General features: G+C 35.1%; 2 pseudogenes; both read left to right on the plus strand.

Moving 5' to 3' along the window:
• Positions 1-756: 756 nt before the first annotated feature.
• On the plus strand, positions 757-11,585 carry LOC136753888 (extracellular calcium-sensing receptor-like; annotated as a pseudogene).
• A 10,342-nt stretch (positions 11,586-21,927) lies between these two features.
• Positions 21,928-22,848, plus strand: LOC136753889 (extracellular calcium-sensing receptor pseudogene; annotated as a pseudogene).
• Positions 22,849-23,513: the final 665 nt, after the last annotated feature.

Here is a 23,513-nt window from a genome sequence, read left to right on the forward strand (position 1 = left end):
TAGAATAAGCAAGAATTCAATTGTTTTCACAGCTTTTTTGTTTTGTTCCACTGCAAACCAAAGACATGCATGTATGGATGACAAAATATATTTTAATTTCAACACTTTTCAGGGTGAATGGTGAATTATTTGAATAAAATGCAAGGGTACCAATACTTTCGGCAACATCTGTAATAATCTTCTACTAAACACACTGAAAACAGTTTAAGCAACATTTGAACACTGTATTATGGAAAATATATTTCTGGGTTTGCCCATCCAATACAGACACAATACGATATACTGTATGCAGAACATTTTTGATGTGTTATCTTGGATTTTGATTAAAAGGACGGGAGATGTGTTGTTCTACTGTGACAAATATTCTATATGAGGGAGATTTGAAACCACAATATAAATTATGAGATCCAATCTTGATTTATTGGTAACATTTTCTGACTGGCCACGGATTCAGGGCCATGTATTTATGCAACATTTGAAGTATATTGAATCTAAAGTGTGATGCAATACCATTTCTTTGCAACTTAAGGATGCATAAAGCTAACCAGATGCATTTTAATTAGCAATTAATCAGCAATGAGTGCGATTTCATTTTTGTGTCTTATTGCTAAAGGAGATTAAATCACTGAGGTCACCACTGAGAATTCATGCTTTGGTGCTTCATTTAATTTAAGCACATGAGATTTGCATTGCACTATAAAAGCACTTTGGACTCAAGTATTTTGACTGTAGACGTGGAAAAAGAAACAGTTATCAATGTTGCTGCTTGCACAAATAGTACTACTTGTTTTTTTCATAAGAGCTGAAAATCCAGTTTGTCAGCCCTATGGAACACAAGACCTGCCTCACTTTTCAAAAGAAGGTGACATCATTATAGGAGGTGTTTTCTCATTCCATGTAAACCCTATCCTTGTGAATCCAGAATTTAAAGCCAACCCAGGGCAAATACAATGTAATGGGTAAGTGATTTTAAAGATTATATAACAATTTGTATATAAATATTAAACAATATTTTTGAATTCAAATTTAATAGATTGTATTTTTTTTTAATATTCCTTAGAATGTAATCAGACACTTGAAGCAGTAAATGTAACAGCAGCAGCAGTTGTACTAGTATGATGATTATTATTTGGATAGCATTCTTATAGTTTTTATCCTAATTTGACATATTTTGTGAAATTTAATCAATACATTTTGCCTACAGTTTACGTACTGCACAATTTCAATATTCTCAGACAATGATCTTTGCCATTGAAGAAATAAATAACAGGTCAGATATTCTTCCAAAAATTTCCTTGGGCTATAAAATATATGATTCCTGTCACACTGTAAGTTTGTCCATAAAATCATCACTGGCTTTAATGAACATGGAGCAAAAAAAACTGTCAAATGAGTCCTGCATCAAACCATCCACTGTACATGCAATCATAGGACACACTATTTCCACACCAACAATAGGAATTGCAACAACTGTTGGACCCTTTGGGATACCAGTGGTAAGAAAATGTATTTTTAAAACTAAAAACAATGCCTTAAGAAGGAACAACATTCAATGTGTGTGTGTGGGTTTCTGTGAGTTTTTTCAACCAATCAACAGAATTGGTGCCCTTCTAGAAAAATATAGAGAATAAATGCTTCTTTCTATGATCTTATCATTTATTTGGATCAGAATGTGTTCTGTGAAAATTGAAGAAATACATGTATGAAGATAAAGTCTAGTAAAAGTTTTTCTTTTTAAAAAGAACATAATCAATAGATAATAGATAAGGTATTTGCCAAGAAGCAGGACTATTACACTGCTTTAATGTTTTGCACAGGATTCATCCCATGTAAATGTAATGGGGCTCATATGGTATAAGTGACGTAACCTCTCAGTAAAATCAGTAGTGTTAAGACCCGGTCCTTTGGTGTAGCGAGCTTAACACTGTACTGGGTGGAGTAGCTGCGGTGCGGAGCACTCAGAGGGGCGCCTGTGGTACGTGGTTCAAATCCTTAGGAGGGGGCTTTGACCTCACCGGCTTCATAAACATAATAAATCATTCAAAGTAGACAAGAATATCAATAATTTGTTTCTTGTTCACATTTTAACACTTTTTTAAAAACATCAGTTAAGATCAAAATATGTTACATTTTTGTCATTTTATATTTAACTTCTCTCATATAGATAATAGAAAAGAGATTAATCACACAAACATCAAAATATCTTAGAAAGTGCTGGGTATCAATAAAAAAAAAAAGAAATACCCGCACACATTTATTTAGCCCATGCGTCACAGGTTTTTAGCAACGTTTCATTCTACCAGAGATCTTCGTCAGGATATGCAACACATTTGCAAACCGTCTGGTTATATGATTAAAAACACTAATTTTTCAATTTCATTAATGAGAATTAATACACATCATCTTGTCATAGTTCCATCAAAATACCTGCCAGCATTGTTTATTTTATAATCATTTTAATTTAAATAATACTAGACACAATTTTAAATAATTAAGTCATGGCACAATAAATCACACATGAATAAATACACATAAGATACATGCAATTTTATATCCAACAAAATCCTGTTAAACATCAGCAAGGGATATTTTCTTTCATTTTTAAAGATTAATCATATGCTTAATACAAATCATACAAGTTTACAAATATATTTTCCATCACCATTACAGAATAGGTTTTAAATCAAATTCTTCATTAAGTCCTTTGGGAGACATCATATTTAAATAGAAAATGTCTCTTGGTGTAACAGCAATTGATTAATGTCCCCTTCTCTTCTTGATGTCTTAAGGCATTCAACCCCTATATATTTTAAGGATGCAATAGGATGTTTTCTCTGTAAACAATGTAGTGCCACCGGATTCAATAAGTCTTGTCTACGTATACTGCTTCTGTGTTCGCTGATCCTAGACTTAAGACACCTTTTTTGTTTTACCAATGTATGCTACACCGCAGGAACATTTAATCATATAAATAACATTTTGCATATTACAAGTGATAATGCCTTTAATTACAATATTTGTACCAGATACAGGATGACAAAATGAGGAACATTTGTAGGTAAAGTTACATTGTGCAGTGTCAGGGGCGTCAGTAGACCTGTATTTTATGTATTTAAAATAATACGATTATGAAGTAACAACGCGGTCAAACAGTCTGACAAAACACTGTCAGCCGCCCCTTGTATGTTCTCTCAGACCCGCCCGCCCCCCCCTAAAAATAATACAACGAAATAATTAGAGATGCGCCGATCCGATAATCTGTAACGGTATCGGTGCGATACAGGCCAAAAACACTGGATCGGATATCGGAAATAATAGATGTTGTAATCCGATACGATCCACCGACAAATCTAGCCCTAAACTTCACTTTAAAGGGGAACTCCACCGAAAATCCATATATTCTCAGGTTATTCTATCAGTAGAAACATATTCTGTGCACTGAGTTTTTCATGTCCAGCTCATTCTATGAAATCAGAGATTGAAAAATATACCGTGCCGTCACCGGGGTCCTAACTCTGTAGCTGCTTTCCTGAGAGTCAATGGGGGAAATCAGAGAAGTCACGAAAATCTTTAAAAATTAACATTTTATGCACTTTCGATTGGACCATCACCCTATTTTTCCGAAAGAACCATCAGTTTGTAGTCATTAAAAGTGTATTTCTCCACCCAGAACTATCGATATTATTTAACATGGTTACTTTATTACAGGCACTGCAGTGTGGCTACAGCGCTGGAGCCGCACATCACCCCCCGAATAAAATAATCATGTCAAATAATAGCGACTTTTTTTTTCTTGCCCTCAGGAAACCTCAGTCACATAGAGTGCATAACAGTCACATTTGATCAAGGATCCTGCAGGTTAAGGATGTGGAAAAAATAATTACTTTTAATGACTTTTCATAGTCTTAATTACTGACTTTTTGATGACCTGGATCAGAGTGTTCTAGGATTATAATAGTTGCATTGACAAATTCCATATAAGCAAACTTCTGCAGATCTGCACATATCTGCGGAAATCTGCGCTACAAGAACGCGACCAATGGCTTCCTCACAGAGACGAAAACACTGTTAAGTGTATTATGTGTGTAGTGCAATTAAACTACCACACATCTACAGCTGGTGTGTTAACCCACCCAAAAGCCAAACTCCCTTGTGCGAAACTTGCAATGACAGAAAAGGGAAGAGGAGCAACAAACACACTGATATTATTAAACTACACACACACAGCAGCTACTGCCGTTTATTCTGTATTGACTGGAACTCGAGCGCAGTGTGTTTCCGAGCGCAGACGGTAGTCTGAGTGTTGAATGTGGTTTGGAAACAAGGAAAAGTAATCGTTTAATTAAGTACATTGTATAATTTAGCTGGTTAGATAGTTTTGTATTTTGTATTTCGCTGTTATGACCAGAAAACATTGCCACAAGGACGCTAATGTTAAGGCATTTTCGGTGCAGCTCACATTGCTAAACTATTAGGCTATTGAATGAAAAATAAATTAAAACAAATTGAAGATCGTGAAAACTTAAATGTATGACTTAGGACTAACACTGGAGATGCTATGTGCGTTAATGTTAAGTAGAGTTACATTCTACATCTTATATATATATATATATATATATATATATATATATATATATATATATATATATATATATATATATATATATATATATAAGAGTTTCACTAAATAAAAAGAAGCAGCATTGTTGCATAAGTCATGTTTGTTGTGGGCTTTGTATTTTTTCCTTTAAGGAAATAGAGAATTTGTTTCACATTGCATCCATACATGGCATATTAACAGCTTAGTAGTAAATACAAATATCGGATCGGTATCAGTATCGGCAGATAGTAAAGGTTGAGGTATCGGTATCGGATCAGAAACGAAAACCTGGTATCAAGCCATCCCTAGAAATAGTACAGAAAGACGAAGTATTTCAGCAAAACCCTGGTAGTCCACCCCCCCCCCAACACCGGAAAAAAAACACCAGCAGCACGGTGCCTAGCCCCCCTAAAACTTGAAGCTTTATCTTTAAAATGTTGGACTGATGTAAATGTCTTTCATCTGAACTACAGATCCTGCGTAGTCTATTGAACTGACTTACAGGGAGACTGCACTGGATGGAAACTGTCAGCTTTAAACAGAGTTTCTTTCAGTTAGTTTTCGATACTTACTTTAGTCAGTACTTGTGTTTTTCATTCTTTATAAACGAAATATCAAGAAAATTCTAATGTAACCGGTTGAAATCTAATGTAAATTTCAGATGTGTATTTACGCTATTAAGATGTTCATGAATAGATAACATCTGTGCTTCCGTGCTTGCCCAAACTAAAAAAACATATCGTCATTATAACGTCGCCACGAATTAATATTAGAAAGAAAGGGGTTATGTTGAGGATCGTAGATGAAGAGTCCCATGTATAGATTTGAATACTTGGGAGCCATTGTGCTACCTATAGCTGTCCCTTTAATTTGTAAGTAGAAATCATTTTTAAACATAAAGTAATTGCAATCTAGAACCATTTCAGTCAGTTATTTTATACATGCCGTAGAAGGTACAATATCGGCAGTGTGTTGACTTAAAAAATGGTCAACTGCTTCAAGTCCTCCCTGTTTAGGTATATTAGTATATAAGCTTACCACATCTAGTGTGACTAAAAAGTGTTCTTCAGTGTTGTCTATGGTCCTGAAAGTCTTGATCATATCTACTATATCTCGTATAAAAGAGGGAAGGGTACGAACAGAAGGTTTTAAAAAATAATCGTCAAAAGTCAAGATCTTTTCTTTCAAAGATCCAATACCGGCAACAATAGGTCTACCCAGAGGTTTTTGTTAATTTATATGTATTTTGGGGATAGTGTGCATGACTGTCCTAATGCAAATTGTACTCTCATGTATTCATACTCTTTTTTTGGAAATGTCCCCACTGTCTAGAAACGATTTTAATGTGTCATATATAATCTGAGTGAAGTGTTTCATCGGGTCAGTAGACAACTTTCTATTAAAAAAAACCTCATCCTCTAATTGCCTTAGATTCAGAATCCAACACATTCTGTATCACAATGGCAACCCCCTTGTCAGCAGGTTTTATGACGATATAATTATCATTTTTTAATTGTTCGATCTCATACCTCTCCATCTTAGATACGTTATTGAAAGACTTATATGATCTCTTTATTTAAGATCGAAATCACCTCCTTTTACACCAGTCTACAGTATGTTTCTATAGACGCATGTCTTTTGGGTGGTAGGAATGTAGATCTACCTTTGAAAGTAGTGTTGATTGTTCATTTTGAAACGTAGGTAATTTCTCTAAACTACTTCCCGTGGAAGCTGATGAGGGTGCCATATTCACATTAGTGCAACTAGAATTCCTTTAACCTCAATTTATGAAATAATTTTTGGAAATCAATAATAGTCTCAAAATCTTTACAAAATGTGGTAGTAACAAAAGATAGACCCTTACCTAAGACATTTAGTTGTACATCTGATAAAGACTTATTAGAAAGGTTTATCACATTTAACGTCTCATGCTGCATGTCCAAGGACGGTCTTGCGTGCTTCTTCTTTCCTCTCCTGCACCTCTTCTGGATCGATGAACTGGATCTCCGATGTTCATTGGATGATCTCATAAAAAAGAAACCTGTGTCCCCGTAAAATGACTATTGTTAGATTCAGTGTCCAGGAATGATGAAGAACCCCCCCATAAAGGATTCCCGTCTCCTGTCAACATATCTCTTCTCATTGTCTTGTTTTCTCATAGATTTGACGCGTAAGACACTTTCTTTATTAAAGATTACATTTCTTAATTTTTCCTGCCTTCAATTCTATCTCCAACTTGTCCATGTTCTCTTGTATTTCTTAATGTATTTCAGATGCTCGTTCAGTATCCAAGATCAGTTTATTCATCTGCTGTGTCATCCGTTCAATTTCGATCTGTATGTCGCAAGTTGTGTTTTGGACTCCTGAATGATCAAAACCATTAGATCAAAAGAACATTTGTTGGTAATCTCGCACCATTTATCACAAAATAATATCCCTGATGGTAATTATAAATGTGAACACTGTGCACAATGAAACTTTACCTACACATGATCCTCATTTTGTCATCCTTTATCTGGTAAAAATATTGTAATTGAAGGCATTATCACTTGTAATATGCAAAATGTTATTTATATGATTAAATGTCCCTGCGGTCTAGCATACATTGGTAAAACAAAAATGAGTTTTAAGACTAGGATCAGCGAACACAGAAGCAGTATACGTAGACAAGACTTATTGAATCCGTTGGCATTACATTGTTTACAGAGAAAACATCCTATTGCATCCTTAAAATATATAGGGATTGAATGCCTTAAGACATCAAGAAGAGGGGGGGACATTAATCAATTGCTGTTACACCAAGAGACATTTTGGATTTACTATTTAAATATGATGTCTCCCAAAGGACTTAATGAAGAATTTGATTTAAAACCTTTTATGTAATGGTGAGGAAAAATATATTTGTAACTTTGTGTGATTTATATTAGGAATACGATTAATCTTTAAAAATGCAAGTAAATAACCTTTGCTGATGTTTAACAGGTTTTTGTTTGATATGAAATTGCATGTATGTGTATTTATTCATGCGTGATTTCTAGTGCCATGACTTAATTATTTAAACCAGTGCCTTGTGGTATTTAAATTAAAATTATTATATAAGAGACAATGCCAACAGGTATTTTGATGGAACTGTGGAGATGATATATGTTAATTCTCATTAATGACATTGAATATTTCGTGTTTTTAATCACCTGTGTGTATTTAACCAGACGGTTTGCAAATGTGGTCTCTGGTAGATTGAAACAATGCTAAAAACCTGGGAAGCATGGAATAAATAAATACTTTTTCCTTCTTACTTTTTTGTATTCTCATATAGATCAGTCATTTTGCTACCTGTGCATGCCTCAGTAACAGGAAGGAGTTCCCCACCTTTTTCAGGACAATCCCAAGTGATTATTACCAAAGCAGAGCACTGGCAAAGCTTGTCAAGCATTTTGGATGGACCTGGGTTGGGGCCATTAGGACTGAAGATGATTATGGCAACAATGGGATGACTACTTTTATACAAGCTGCAAAGCAGGAGGGGATTTGTATTGAATATTCAGAGGCCATATATACAACTCATCCTAGAGAGAAATCCCTGAAAGTTGTAGACATTGTGAAAGAATCTTCTTCAAAGGTAATAGTTGCTTTTACAACATATGTAGAAATGGATTTGTTGGTAAAAGAAATGTTGATTCAGAATGTCACAGGCCTCCAGTGGGTGGGCAGTGAGGCATGGATTAATGACAGGTACCTGGCATCATCAGAAAATTACAAGATACTTAATGGGTCGATTGGCTTGGCAATTCCAAATGTAGAAATACCAGGTCTGAAAGAATTCATTCTCAATGCCCGTCCATCAAACACACCTGGAAACACTGGCTTCAATGAGTTTTGGGAAAGTACCTTCAGTTGTAGCCTAACAGATGAAAATAGTAATCAATGCACAGGAATGGAGAATTTGAAAGAAATGAAAAACCAATACACTGATGTCTCAGACATGGGGATACTAAACAATGTGTATAAAGCAGTGTATGCTGTAGCCCACTCATTACATCATCTGTTTACATGCAAAAATGGCCAAGGACCTTTTCAAAATAAAACATGTGCAAATAAAAACAAGACAGAACCATGGCAGGTAAGATTTTTTTTTTTCAATTTTTATAATTCAGAAGTAAAATTTTAAAAATTAAATGAAAGTAAACTTTATTTTCCTCAGAAATATAAGTCAAAATAATTGAGAGAGAAATGTATTTTCAATCAAGAAGAATTTATTATGAGCGGTCGCATGAAAGAGGTGTTCAAGAACAGTTACAAAGTACAGGCATTTTTATGCAGACCAGACAGGAGAGAAAGAAAGCAGGACCCACATGTCTGTCCCGTGATGACATGTTCTGCTCAGGAACACCCATATATGGCTAAACTGTGGAAAATTAAGATATAAGTAATTTTTTATATAAGGGGGGCTTGTACAATGTATCAAGCCCAAATCCCTGTAGACAACTGTTTTTTATCAGACTGTTCGTCTAGATATCCATAGCACAGTACCATGAAACTAAGACCATGAGAGAGTGACCTTGTTTACACAGACACATGAACACATAGAAATGGAGTTCTGTATATATGTTATGTAGTCCTTCTAACTGGATAATGAAAGGTTGCAATTATTAGTCTGCTATAAAAATCACGTGCTTAGCATTAATAATACTGTATATATAAGAATATAATCATATTGTACTGCAGAGAGAGTGATTTGAAAGCTTCATGACTGAATTATATATATTTTTTTCCTGTAGGTATTACATTACCTGACGGAAGTTAACTTCACAACCTGGAATGGAGAGAAGGTGTATTTTGATGAAAATGGGGATCCAGCAGCACGATATGCATTAGTGAACTGGCAGCTTAAAGAGGGAATCACAAAATTTGAAGTTATTGGTCTATATGATGCCTCCTTACCAGAAGGACAGAGATTTGTAATGAATGAAATCAGTGCAGTGTGGGCTGGTGATCAGGATGAGGTAACATTCATACTGTCTGAAACACAAGCAAACAAGCCTTCACATACACAGACATAAATATAAAATACAATAATTATAGCAGGTGTACTCTTAATTGAAATCTTGCTTTAATCTGTAAAATAAAATAAAATAAAAATCTGACTTCATAGCCCTGTGTTTCAGGTGCCAAAGTCAGTCTGCAGTGAGAGCTGCCTTCCAGGGACTCGTAAGGCAATTGTCAAAGGAAAGCCAATCTGCTGCTTTGACTGCATTCCATGTGCTGAGGGAGAATTCAGTAATGCAACAGGTAAGCAAGAAGTGATAGAGGTAATTAATAAAACAGTAATAGAAAATAGAAAAGACAGCAGCTGAGCAAAATTAACAAATTACTTTGCATTTAAGAGTAGAATCTGTATATTGTTTAAATATTCATTTTTAGTTTTTTTCATACCAAGTGAAAGTACTTTGTCCAATTTATCATGTAAATATTATTCCTGATTCACCTTTACCATTCATTTAATACTGACAGTACATGATTTCCTGCATCAGGAAATATTGTTTTATATGAGTGATATAAATAGTACATATACTTTTTTCTACTTTCAGATTCAATGGATTGTACTAAGTGCCCAGCAGAATATAGAGCAAAGGAGAAGAAAAATGAGTGTGTCTTAAAAACTGTTGAGTTTCTTTCATTTCAGGAATTAATGGGAATAGTATTAGTAACATGTTCTATATTTGGAGCTTGTCTGACCATAATGGCAGCAGTTATTTTTTTCTGGTACAGATACACTCCAATAGTCAGAGCCAATAACTCTGAGCTTAGTTTCCTCCTGCTCTTCTCATTAACTCTGTGTTTCCTTTGCTCACTTACTTTCATTGGCCAGCCCTCTGAGTGGTCCTGTATGTTGCGCCACACAGCATTTGGCATCACATTTGTCCTGTGCATCTCTTGTGTTCTGGGGAAAACAATAGTGGTGTTAATGGCCTTCAGGGCTACACTGCCAGGCAATAATATTATGAAATGGTTTGGGCCCACACAGCAGAGGTTCAGTGTTCTTGCTTTCACACTCATACAGATCCTTATTTGTATCCTTTGGTTGACAATTTCACCTCCTTTTCCTCATAAAAACACAATATACTATAAAGAAAAAATAATTCTCGAGTGTGATGTAGGATCAGCAGTGGGGTTTTATGCTGTGTTAGGGTATATTGGATTCCTCTCTGTCATGTGCTTTGTGCTGGCTTTTCTGGCTCGAAATCTTCCTGATAACTTCAATGAAGCCAAATTCATCACATTCAGCATGCTCATATTCTGTGCAGTCTGGATCACCTTTATTCCAGCATATGTCAGCTCACCTGGGAAGTTCACTGTAGCTGTGGAGATATTTGCTATTGTCACGGTCTCCCCTGCTTCTACCTTAGTTCACCACCAGAGGTCTCCCTCTCCCGAATACTAGTCTAGTGCTTCTCCTTTCCTTTGTCCAGTCAAACCAGTCTTTCCACATTCTTTCCTACCAGGTGCACCTGTTCTGTCCTCCTCTCCTATCATTGGTCAATCTTTCATTCACCTAATTCAAACCCTCTCTCCTTCACAGTACTTAAACCCCTCTGTTTCATAGATTCATCACAAAGTCTTGCTTTCTTTCTAGAATCAATTCTGAGCCTTGTTTCGTGTTTGCTTCTCTGTGTTTTTTTGACCTCTTGCTATCGTCAATCGTTTACCCCTTCTGGATCTCCCCACTAGCCTGTTTGCCTGATCAATCGACCTTGGACTGTCTCTGTTTTCTCTCTCATTTTGCCCTTATTGAATTATCTGCTTCAACTTCTAGCCTGCACTTGGATCCCTTCCTTTGGTCCTTGTGGACGTGACAGGTATATTAGTTTCCAGTTTTGGGTTGCTTTCATGTATTTTTGTCCCGAAATGTTACATCATTCTTTTAAAATCAGAAAAGAATACCAGAAAGCATTTAATGAGTAAAATGTCCTCAACATCACAATAACGAACAAACAGGTGTACATATACATGTGTGTGGATCTTATACTTTATGTAATGAAAAGATGTGCTTCATGCTATATTTGCAATTTTGAAAATATTTTAACTGTTATTGATCCACTGCTGCATGAAAGCCTGAGGATGTCTCTACCTGCTGTAAAGTTTCAGGAAATAGGAAGCAACTATTGCTTTGGAACGGATTGCTAAAACAATTTTAGATTGTGTGTATGTTTGCTCTTAATTTCCAAAACTTTAATCTATATCATTATTATGGTAACACTTTACAATGTCTGCCTAGTTACAGTGTATTTACATAGTAGGTACTCAGTAACTACATCTGTAGTTACTCATATGTACTGTGTAAGTATGCTTTTTTACAATGTACTTAATGTGTAAAAAGTGGGCCATGCATGGTATTGCTCCAAAGTTTGTCTCCTGATGGGCATGCTTAGCAGATAATTGTGTACTTACATATACCGTTAATCATTATTAAGTACATTGTAATAATGCATAATACACAGTTCTTATGAGTCACTACAGATGTTAATGTTACTGAGTAACTACTATGTAATTACACTGTAACTGGGAGACTTACTGTAAAATATAACTATTATTCTAATAGGCATTATTAATATATTCCATTTCACCTGTTTTCTATTTACATTTGTATTAAATAAAATCTGTGAATAACAGTTGTGTCTCAAAGTTCATGAAAGCCTTCATATTGAGTTACTTTCTGTTTGCAATCTTCAAAATATTTTTTTTAATTGAATCGAATTGAACTTAAACATTGTCTTAAACACTAGAACATTAATTTAGAACCAACAAATATATGATCTTTTCATTAACAAGTAGAATTATGTATAGTATTATGCTGTAAACTACCTCCTTATGTTGTAACAGCAAAAATACAAATTTCATGAAATAACATTCATCCAGACCTGCTATTGATGAAATCGTTGTGGATTATTCATATAAGTATATTGAATGTTGTCCACAGAGTAGACCAAAAAAGTTATTTTATTAAAATGAATATGATTACTTCAACACATTGTAGCGTTAAGGGGGGTGTATTTTGACAAGAGCATTCTAGCCCTGAGCTGGAGCTCTGATCTAAAGAAGACTTCTCCCCCAAAGTTACCAGAATTCCTGAGCTCATCTGCCCAACTGTTCTACGTCAAAGTGACAGTTTTGGGAGTATGGCTCACCTCGAATGGGCCAAATGGCATGGAATCCCTGCTGTGAAAATTTCTGGGGAATAGGGCCTGGAGGTAATAAAACCCTTTGAAATGGACGAGAGCCAAAATCCTGAAACAGAGCTACGAACCCAGACCACCCGGCATTTCCAAAAGATGGCATGGATTGACATCAGGCATAAATTGAACCTCCTCCAATAGGAGACTGGGGGCTGAAACCGGAGTCCGACCTCACACACTCAAGAACCAATCACCTATGATCTATCAGGGATAAAAGGCAACGCAAAGCACTTTCTCTCGCGCTCTCACCTGAACCGGTAACTCGCTGCCTCAACTCAGCTAAGCTCTGTTGCCAGAACCGGAACCGGAAACCAACCAAGTCTTTGCCGGCAACAGAAGAGTTTAACTGGGAGAAGGAGATTGAGCCGTACAAAGAATTCTTTAAAAAAATTTGCTAAGTAAAGAACTTTAGAACCTGCGCCTGCCCGTCTGTACCCATCTGATCAGTGGAGTGTATGCAGCTGGACAATTGACTAAGTCGACTGTAATACAATTGTAGCATAAGGTACACTTATAAATTTCAATTAAAGAAGTGAATTTATAGTATCACCTTATCACGAATCCTGGAATCTTGTAGAACTCAATTTCTGTAATAATTGGACGCAGACACCAATTCCAAAGATATAAATTGTCAAATTTATTCAAAAACAAAGACTAAATGTAGCACTACACTAATTATACAAAAGGAAAAACTAATTAAAATTCAACTCTAGATCAACAAATCAAAGACAAATCACTTCCGTGACCAAATCAAAGACCATGGGATTGCATATGATATCACACAAATCGTTAAACAAAACAAAAAAAGTTTATAAACACATTGACTACAATACTGCTTAGTAAGATGAAGGTGAGTCTCTCATTAGTATTGTTAGTTGGACATCAAATAACTACGCAGGTTAGTATTTATGTCAGGTAACTTCTCGTTATATATATATATATCAGTCTCATTTACGTTTAGGTGCCGAGAAAGATCCTATCATTACTTGTTACCACAATTTCCCTTAACTGATTATTATTCAATGATTAAGGATAGGCAGGGCCACCAATAATCTAATGTCTATTAACGTGTCAATTTCAGACTAAACAGTTAAACAGGAATGAGAAGAAATTTCTCGGTGTTGACAGATTTTATTTCTAAAATTATCAACAAAACAGTTTAATGCAACACACATTTATATTTAAGCAAAACTAAATGATATTACACATTATAGAGTTATGAATCACAGATTAACATTTCTAATTGATTTCTCAAATGTCATGAATCACAAACTCCAAACTGTTAAACTTATCTGAACTTCGTTGCAGAGAGGCCTCTCTGGCTTCGGGCTCAGGTCGAGGTCCGTGTGGTTTGGAACAAAGGCAGTCCGGTTCGGCTTTGTCCAAGAACTTCCACTCAGTTGATGCACCTGGAAGTTGGGGTTTCGCGAAACAGAGTCTTTTCCAAACAGATTTTCCACTGGTTTGAAGGCTCCAAAGTTGTGCACAAAATCTTCTTGGCAAGCAGGGTCTCTCATCGTACTTATTTGATGACAAAGTCTTTGAGGAAAGCAGGGACCTGTTTGGTTCCAAGGGTCAAGTTTCTTAAGACTCAAATAGCTATTTAAATGACTGACACTTTTGTATTCAGTCAACTTAGTCAATTGTCCAGCTGTAAACTCCACTGATCAGGTGGGCACAGGCGGGCAGCGCAGTCTGTAAAGTTCTTTATTTAATGAAGTAGTTTAAAAGAATTCTTCATACGGCTCAATCTCCTTCTCCCAGTTTAACTCTTCTGTTGCCGGCAAAGACTTGATTTCTGGTTCCGGTTCTGGCAACAGAGCTACAGGTTGAACTGTGGCAGCGAGTTACTGGTTCAGGTGAGAGAGAGAGAGAGAGAGAGAGACCGTGCACTACCATTTATATGCCTGTCAGATCAATAGATGATTGGTTCTTGAGTTTGTGAGATTGGATTTCGGTTTCAGCCCCCAGTGTCCTATTGGAGGGGGGCTTGATTTATGACTGATGTCAATCCATGCCATCTTGGAAATGCCGGTTGGCCCGGGTTCGTAGCTCTGTGTCGGGATTTCGGCTCTCGTCCATTTCAAAGAGTTTTTATTACCTACAGGCCCCCTTCCCCAGACATCTCACAGCAGGATTCCAAACTATTTGGCCTATTCTCGGTGCCATCCTCCCACAACTGTCACTTTGATGTAAACCAGTCCCACGCTTTAAGGAAATCTGATAACTTTGGGGGGAGAGGTCTTCTTTAGTGCTTCAGCACAGAGCTAAAATGCTCATCAAAATACACCCAACATAATGCTACACAGAAGTGTTCAGTCATTTAAATAGCTATTGAGTCTTAAGAAACTTGGGCCCTGCTTTCCTCAAAGACTTTGTCTTCAAGTAACTATGGTGGAAAACCCTGCTTGCAAAGAAGATTTTGTGCACAACCTTGGAGCCTTCAAACCAGTGTAAAATCTGTTTTGAAAAGATTATTTTCACGAAACCCCAACTTCCAGGAGCATCGACTGAAGTGGAAGTTATTGGACAAAGCCGATCTGGACTGCCTTTGTTCCACACCACACAGACCTCGTGCCGTGTGCGTTTATTTGAGCCCGAAGACAGAGAGGCCTCTCTGCGACAAAGTTCAGATAAGTTTAACAGTTTGGAGTTTATTATTCATGACATTTGAGAAATCAATTAGAAATGTTATTCTGTGAGTCATAAACTTTAGAATGTGTAATATCATTTAGTATTTTCTTAAATATAAATGAGTGCTGCATTAAACTGTTTTGTTTGACAATTTTAGAAATAAAACCTGTCAATGTCGAGAAATATCTTCTCATTCCTGTTTAACTGTTTAGTCTGAAATTGACACACGTTAATAGACACTAGATTATAGGTGGCCCTGCCTATCCTCAATCATTGAACAGTAATCAATTAGGGAGAATTGTGGTAACAAGAAATGATAGAATCTTTCTCAGCACCCAAACGTAAACGAGAAATTATTTGACATAAATACTAACCTGCATAGTTATTTAATGTCCGACTAACAATACTAATGGGAGACTCACCTTCATCTTACTAACCGGTATTTTAGTCAATGTGTTTGTAATTTTGTTTAATGATTTGTGTGTTATCATATGCGATTCCATGTTCTTTGATTTGGTCATGGAAGTGATTTGTCTTTGATTTGTTGATCTTGAGTGAATTTTAATTAGTTTTTCCCTTTTTGTATAACTAGTATAGTGCTACATTTTTTCTTTGTTTTTAATAAACTTGAGAATTTATATCTTTGGAATTGGTGTCTGCATCCAATTATTGTAGAAATTGAGTTCTACAAGATTCTAGGATTCTTGATAAGGTGATACTTAAATTCACTTCTTTAACTGAAATGTATAAGTGTACCTTACTCTACAACATGATATATGTACACAGACAGACTTATGAATATACAGACAGTCAGATATCCATCTGTTTTTCCATTGTTTTATTTCTGTAGATTGATATTATTTTGCTTTGTATTTTGAAGTGAAGTCACCATTCTTCTGGGTCTTTCAGGCTAATCCTAACACTATCTCTCTACTTATGGAGTCTCACTTTGCTGGACACCCATCATTTATTGAAAGTAAATCTTAATTTTTGTCTTTGCTAACAGCTTCACTGACATTAGATTATGTTGATATAGATTACCAGATAACCAAATAGATTAAAAACTATACTATATTCAAAATGCAGATTTAACTTTATCACAAATAAGAACCCTTTGTTATGTATTATATATTTCGGATCACTCATAAGGGGATTACATTAACCTATGCTTACAAAATGATCTCATAGAGAGTTATAATTATTCTATACCTATAATTATACCAGTTGCAAGAAGTACTGGTGTGTCCTCACTCCCAAGAGATAACAGAACGGCGGATGTACCAGTAAGTCATTACTGCTCACAGGGTTAAATCAACCAAGAACAAGACCCGAGAGACCTATTTTGAGGTAGTGCATTGGGATTTGATGGTCAATAGTGTTGAAGGTGATATTTAAGTCTAAAATAAATCATGATTTTAATCTAGAAAAAGACAAAGTAAAATGCCAAGTTAAAGACAGTTCATACTGTTCCTCATTCTCCTCATTTTATTAAGTATAATGTTTAACTATATTTTTCCTATCTAATCAGAACCTGCTGACTTTCATTAACATGGGATTATGGAAAATGTATTTCTGGGTATGCCCATCAAGTACAGACACAATGCGATATACCAAGTAGGGTTGGGGTTAATTCAATTTAAATTGAAATTCATGGGCTAATTGCAAATCAAATCTTATACTTTTTTGAATTTATCAATTCCAATTTGAGTTCTTAATGATTCTTCTATTTGGAATTGAATTGGAATTGTAAATGTTTCAGTCTTTGGAATTGGAATTGAATTGGAATTTAGATATTTTAATCTGGAATTGAATATGTAATTGTCAATATCTCATACTTCAGAATTTGAATTGGAAATGCTTTTCATGTGCCTTGTTTTAATCATTTTACCATTTTACCATTTTTAATCCATTATGAATCCTCTATAATAATGTATTATCTGTTCTTAAACTAATTTATTTTGTAATAATTCATCACATTTTTCAATGATTTAGACAAAACAATGTTTACAAGAGAATGTTTTATTATTAAAATTACAGGCAAATGCTTCTCAGCAGCTTCTCAGGTCAATTTGTCCTGGCCTCCTAACAACTGAGGAATGTCTATGATCTGAATCTCAGCCAATTAGTTCCTCATCCACCTAATAGACACTCATACAAGACAGTGTCCTATTCCTGCCCTCTTGTTGGGGAGAAACAACTAAATTACTTGGAATTACCCACTGTTCTAAAACTTACTATATAAGGACCTACCTTGTTCTCCTTGTTTGTTGGGTAGAATGATTGTGTTGATTTTCACTGTGTTAACATATCATTTTTTTAAGGATTGCTTGTGTTTTTGACTTGGACTGTTACTGAGAATCCTGATATTGTGGCTGAACCTGGACTGGCTGAGGACCCACTGCCTACCGATTTGGACAAACACTTTCAAAATGTCAGAGAAGCCTCTGGTGTTTGATCACTTAGAAGTGATGGTAACAAAGAAGGAAACTGTTAAGGATTAAGGAATTGGTGTGGGAGAAATATCGAACTGGAATTGAGTTTGCAGAATTGATCTGAATTTGGAATTGAGATAAATTGAATTGAAAAGGAATTTAGGAAAGTGTTTTGGATAATGATTTGATTTGATGGAATTGAAAGGGATAAAGAATTGAATTGGAATTGAATTAGTGGAATTGACCGCAACCCTGATACAAAGTCAATTTTTGATCTTTGACTAAAAGCACTGGTCAGCTGAAAGAGATGTGTTCCTCTGCAGGACATATATTCTATATTGGGGAGATTTGAAATTTTATTTAAATTAAGAGATTTTTTTGATATGCTGGTCAAATTTTCTGACTGGCCACAGCTTGGCCAATTTAGGGAATTATATGTATGCAAAAGTACAGGATACAAGGACTGTTCAGCTAAGAGAGATTTGTTGCTCTGCTGTGACATTAATTCTATATAAGGGAGATGTGAAACCACAATTTATTCCAGATGTAGTAGTAAAATATTCTGACTGGCACTTCACTAAAACAGTTCAGGGCCCTATATATGTATGCAACATTTGAGTTTGATTTCATTTTTAACTTAGTTGTATTCATCTTTAGTATACACTGATGCAATTCAATTCATTTGCAAATTAAAGATGCATAAAGATATCCAAATAAGTTTCAGTGAGCAACTAATCAGCTATGAGTGTGAATTAATTGTGAATTAACATGTATTATTGCTCAAGGAGATTAAAGCACTGAGGTCACCACTGAGAATTCATGCTTTGGTGCTTCATTTCATTTAAGCGTATGATTTGCATTGAACTATAAAAGTATATTGAAATATAGTATTTTGGCTCTGGACGGGGAAAAACAAACCATTATCAATGTTGTTGCTTGCAGAATTAGTATTAATTGTTTTATTTGCAAGGGCTAAACAGCCAGTTTGTCAGCCCTATGGAACACAAGACCTGCCTCAGTTTTCAAAAGAAGGCGACATCATTATAGGAGGTGTTTTTTCATTCCATGTGAATCCTACCAAAGTGAATCAAGAATTTAAAGCCAACCCAGGACAAATACAATGTAATGGGTAAGTTATTTTAAATAATACTAATAATATATTTTTAAATTAAAATAATTTTTAAAATATATTTTTTAAGAATTTAATCACACTCGAAGCTGTCAAAGTAACAGCAGAAGCAGTAGTTGTGTTAGTAGTAGTATGATAATTATTTATAAGCATTGACTTCATCTTAATCTTAATGTTATATAAATATTGAAATTTAATCAATGTGTTTTGCCTACAGTTTACGTGCTGTAGAATTTCAGTATCCTCAAACAATGATCTTTGCCATTGAAGAAATTAACAACAGGTCAGATATTCTTCCGAATGTTTCCTTGGGCTATAAAATATATGATGCCTGTCAGACTGTAAGTTTGTCTATAAAAGCATCAATGGCATTAATGAACACGGAGCAAAAAAATCTCTCAGATGAGTCCTGCACCAAACCAACCACTGTCCATGCAATCATAGGACACCCTAGTTCCACTTTAACAATGGGAATTGCAGCAACTGTTGGACCCTTTGGGATACCATTGGTGAGAAAACTTTAATAATGCTCTGAAGAGAGACAATATTAAATCTAAGTGTCTGTATTTGTATGTGTGTCTCTGTCTATCTTTCAATCTATCTATGTATCTAACCAAGTATCTCTCTATCTGTAAATATGTGTGTGTGAGTGCATTCATTCAATTAACAGTACTGACGAAAAAATAAAGAATCAATCTTTCAGTTCATGATTTTTATTTGGATCAGAATGTGTTTTGTACACGGTAAAGAAAGGAACTAATTATGCAATATCCATTTAATAAAATAATAACATAATGATGTATAAGGTATTTCCAAGAAGCAGGACAACAATTTTCCTTGAGGTTTTGTATAGGATGTATCCCACTTATTATTAAGAATTCAAATAATCTTAATCTTATGTTCCATGCTCATATACAAAACAATTATAATAACATTGGTATATAGTAAGAAAAAATATGATTTATTTTCATGATTTTAAATTCAATTTCTCTCATACAGATCAGTCATTTTGCTACCTGTGCATGCCTCAGTAACAGGAAGGAGTTCCCCACCTTTTTCAGGACAATTCCAAGTGATTATTACCAAAGCAGAGCACTGGCAAAGCTTGTCAAGCATTTTGGATGGACCTGGGTTGGGGCCATTAGGAGTGATGATGATTATGGCAACAATGGGATGTCTACTTTTATACAAGCTGCCCAACAAGAGGGGATTTGTATTGAATATTCAGAGACCATATATAGAACTTATCCAAGAGAGAAATTCCTGAAAGTTGCAGACATTGTTAGAAAATCATCATCAAAGGTAATTGTTGCTTTTGCATCATATGTGGAAATAGATTTGTTGGTAAAAGAACTGTTGATTATGAATGTCACAGGCCTCCAGTGGGTGGGCACTGAAGGGTGGATAATTGACAGGTATCTGGCATCATTGGAGAATTATAAAATCCTACGTGGGGCGATTGGCTTGGCAATTCCAAATGTAGAAATACCAGGTCTGAAAGAATTCATTCTAAATGTCCGTCCATCAAACACACCTGGAAACACTGGTTTCAATCTGTTTTGGGAAAGTATCTTCAATTGTAGCCTTACAGATATAAATAGTAATGGATGCACAGGAATGGAGACTTTAAAAGAGAGAAATAACCAATACACTGATGTCTCAGACATGGGGATACTAAACAATGTGTATAAAGCAGTGTATGCTGTAGCCCACTCATTACATCAACTGTTTACATGCAAAACCAGCCAAGGACCTTTTCAAAATAAAACGTGTGCAAACAAAAACAAGACACAACCATGGCAGGTAAGAAAATAAATAAATGTTTCTCTTTTTATTATTCAGAAGTAAATTTTTAAAATGAAATAAAAATCAACTTTATTATTCTCTGAAATTTAAGTAAATATATGTTATTTAGTCCTTCTAATTTATTGTAAAATGAAAGGTGTTGCAATTATTAGTCTGCTATAAAAATCACGTATTTAACATTAATAATATCTGTAAGAATATAATCATATTGCACTGCTGAGAGGATGATTTGAAAGATTCATGACTGAATTACATTATTATTATTTTTCCTGTAGGTATTACATTACCTGAAGGAAGTAAACTTCACAACCTGGAATGGAGAGAAGGTGTATTTTGATGAAAACGGGGATCCAGCAGCACGATATGCATTAGTGAACTGGCAGCTTAAGAAGGAGGGAATCACAAAATTTGAAGTTATTGGTCTATATGATGCTTCCTTACCAGAAGGACAGAGATTTGTAATGAATGAAGTCAGTGCAGTGTGGGCTGGTGATACGGATGAGGTAATATTCATACTGGCTGAGACTAAACAGCATTCACATACACACAGACATAAATATAAAATACAATAATTATAGCTGGTGTACTCTTAATTTAAATCTTGTTTAAATTTGTAAAAAGTTCTGACTTCATAGCTCTGTGTTTCAGGTGCCAAAGTCAGTCTGCAGTGAGAGCTGCCTTCCAGGGACACGTAAGGCAATTGTCAAAGGAAAGCCAATCTGCTGCTTTGACTGCATTCCATGTGCTGAGGGAGAATTCAGTAATACAACAGGTAAGCAATAAGTGATAGAGTTCATTCATTATGACAAACAAGACAAAATACAGCAGCAAGAAACAAACAAACAATGGAATCATTACATATAAGATCTGAATATTTATATTCATACTTATTTTTAATGTAATTATGTATGTATAGTATTCTTTTTTTAATGATTCATTGAGTCTTACCAAATCAAAGTATTTGGTCTGAAGCATTATTCCTGATTCACCTTATATCAATACTAATAGCACAAGTATTCCTGCACCTGCAAGTGTAAAATATAATTAATTATTATTGGGTAGGAGTGATACACCATCATTTACTGTTTTCTGCTTTCAGATTCAGTGGATTGTGCTAAGTGCCCTACAGAATACAGATCAAATGAACATAAAAATGAATGTATCTTAAAAACTATTGAATTTCTTTCATTTCAAGAATTAATGGGCATAGTATTAGTAACATGTTCTGTATTTGGAGCTTGTCTGACCATAACAGCAGCAATAATTTTTTTCTGGTACAGACATACTCCAATAGTCAGAGCCAATAACTCTGAGCTCAGTTTCCTCCTGCTCTTCTCATTAACTCTGTGTTTCCTTTGCTCACTTACTTTCATTGGCCAGCCCTCTGAGTGGTCCTGTATGTTGCGCCACACAGCGTTTGGCATCACATTTGTCCTGTGTATCTCTTGTGTTCTGGGGAAAACAATAGTGGTGTTAATGGCCTTCAGGGCTACACTGCCAGGGAATAATATTATGAAATGGTTTGGGCCCACACAGCAGAGGTTAAGTGTTCTTGCTTTCACACTCATACAGGTCCTGATTTGTGTCCTTTGGTTAACAATTTCACCTCCTTTTCCTCATAAAAACACAATAGACTATGATGAAAAAATAATTCTAGAGTGTGATGTAGGATCAGCAGTGGGGTTTTATGCTGTGTTAGGGTATATTGGATTCCTCTCTGCCATGTGCTTTGTGCTGGCTTTTCTGGCTCGAAATCTTCCTGATAACTTCAATGAGGCCAAATTCATCACATTCAGCATGCTCATATTCTGTGCAGTCTGGGTCACCTTTATCCCAGCTTATATCAGCTCTCCTGGGAAGTTCACTGTAGCTGTGGAGATATTTGCAATTTTGGCTTCCAGTTTTGGGTTGCTTTCTTGTATTTTTGTCCCCAAATGTTACATTATTCTTTTAAAACCAGAAAGGAATACGAAAAAACATTTGATGGGTAAAATGCCCTCAAAATCACTTTAATGATCAACAAATAGGAATCCTTATCAAGGTTATTAGATACACCACATTTCAGACAATAAAAAGTATTTTTTGCCATAGAACTTAAAGGTACTAAAATTGTCTTGTATTTGTGTATGTTTATACGGAAGCATATTAGTGCCACAGATAATCAAATATGTATTGTGTTAATATAAGACAATAATGTGTTATTTTGCAATGATCATTAAGTTAACACAAGATAATATTGCGTTATTTTATAACTTTTGTGGTAAGTGGATTGTAGGCACACAGTGAGTATTACAAATCATTTTTTACAAAAATGTGTTTGAAGAATATTTAACCATTTAACTCAAAACATTTAATGCCCCTTGTAGTTTTTAATAATTGTGTTTATTTCCAAGTATAACCCCTTGCACACTAAAAAGGAATACCTTTAATGTATTATTGATCTTCCAATAGCATGATCTGAATCTCAAAGCAAATTTACCTTATTATTACCTTATTACAATAATAATTGCAAAATAATGCAATATTACCACGTATTAATGCAATCATTGTTTTCTCTGTGACGCTAATAAGCTTCTGTATGTTTCCCCATAATTTCCAATGCTTTTTAAAATAATTATTCTAATTTTTGAAGGGATTACTGATATATTTGAATTAACCTGTCTTCTATTCACATTTGT

The sequence above is a fragment of the Amia ocellicauda genome, chromosome 7, assembly GCF_036373705.1.
Source record: "Amia ocellicauda isolate fAmiCal2 chromosome 7, fAmiCal2.hap1, whole genome shotgun sequence".
Taxonomy (NCBI): domain Eukaryota; kingdom Metazoa; phylum Chordata; class Actinopteri; order Amiiformes; family Amiidae; genus Amia; species Amia ocellicauda.